Raw genomic sequence first — 1,663 nt, 5'->3', positions numbered from 1 at the left:
ATAATGTTATATGAAATTATCTTGATTTCTATTGGAGACTAAGCCACAGGTACCAATAATCCTACTGTAGTTTGTTACTATATTTAAACTGATAAGAACTGATACTACACTTGATCTTAGCCAAAAGGCTGAGAAGTGATGTTATTATATTTAAAATATAAAACTGCTAAATTTCAGAGAGGGGTTACTCAAAATAGTGATTCCTCCCCCATCCAACTAGGCTGTAAACCCTTTGGATTATGTCCAGGGACCCCAGCAATAAACCTTGGACAAATTTGGATGTGGAGACCTCTGTGCTATCAGGGGTAACATTCCCACCATTAATTCTCCATTTAGAGAATTTCTGAGGTGGCTGGTCACAGTGTAATTCCAAAACTTTGGGATGTGGGTGGATTGCTTGAGCTCACGAGTTTGAGACTGGCCTGGGCAACATGGCGAAACCTTGTTTCTACAAAAAGAAAAAAAAAATACAAAAATTAGCTGGGCATGGTAGTGCCTGTAATCCCAGCTATTTGGGAGGCTGAGGCAGGAGAATCGCTTGAACCCGGGTGGTGGAGGTTGCAGTGAGCCAAGGTCGCTCCACTGCACTCTAGCCTGGGAGACAGAGCAAGACTCCATCTCAAAAGAGAGAGAGAGACAGAGAGAGAGGAAATTCCTGAGGCAAAAGTAAAGGGTCTTATATGGATTGCTTTGTTTTGGTGTGAGACTGCCTCTTCAAAAAGAGGATCTTCTTTACTTTCAGAGCATTTTTTTCAAGGGTCACATGCAATTTAAACACGTTCTCTAGTCTAGAAACTGCACACCCCTGTGGATGTGAGGAAATGGGAGGCTACCCAGGTTAAGTGACCTGACCCACATAAATAAACAGTGGGAAAGGCCATCAAAGTTTCTATTCCTGGCAAGTTGAAAAGTTAAGGTGGTCCCAAACTCTTGCTAGGTCTGACATGAACCAGAGGTTGAACCTGGGACTACAGTCTGGGACTCTGTGGTCTAGTGGGATTGAACTCAGCTCCCACCATCACCAGATAAGCTTAGAAATTTTTTGCAGGCTTCGGTAGGGGAGATCCTAAAGAGTGAAATGATCCCCTAAGCCTATCTGGTGTTGGTGGGAGCTTCTCTAACAGTGTATCATCCAAACATTTGTTAGTGCTAGATGTTCTGCTTTTTGGTTTGCTTTGTACTAGATAACAAAATCACGGATGTGTGAGAGGTGTGTGTGCTTGGAGGTGGAGCTGGGTAAGAAGAGACATTTTAGGTGGGGTGCGGTGGCTCACGCCTGAATCCCAGCACTTTGGGATGCCGAGGCAGGCGGATCACCTGTGTTTAGCATACAAAATGGCGTTTTAGTTTAGTAGGAGGGATTTAAGGTTTTTGGAAAATAACATCAATTGAGGGGTAGCTGTTGGGATACTCATGATTAAAATATGATCTCTGTGCTCTGACAAGGTTGCATTTAGTCTCTTGTTTTTGGGATTTGGCGAGAGTATGTTTATTATACAAAAGTATACTAAAGTTCAAGACCAGCCTGGCCAACATGGTGAAACACAATCTCAACTAAAAGTACAAAAGTTAGCCAGGCATGGTGGTGGGTGCTTGTAATCCCAGCTACTTGGGAGGCTGAGGCAGAAGAATCACTTGAACCTGGGAGGTGGAAGTTGCAGTG

The 1,663-nt window shown here is 43.5% G+C and overlaps 1 pseudogene; it reads right to left on the bottom strand.

Annotated features, from left to right (window-relative positions):
- Positions 1 to 140, bottom strand: LOC119470275 (annotated as a pseudogene).
- Between the last annotated feature and the right edge of the window lie 1,523 nt (positions 141 to 1,663).

The sequence above is a fragment of the Cebus imitator genome, unplaced genomic scaffold (assembly GCF_001604975.1).
Source record: "Cebus imitator isolate Cc_AM_T3 unplaced genomic scaffold, Cebus_imitator-1.0 Scaffold25, whole genome shotgun sequence".
Taxonomy (NCBI): domain Eukaryota; kingdom Metazoa; phylum Chordata; class Mammalia; order Primates; family Cebidae; genus Cebus; species Cebus imitator.
The sequence above is the reverse complement of the archived record's forward strand: the minus strand, read 5'-3'. Positions and strand labels throughout refer to the sequence as shown.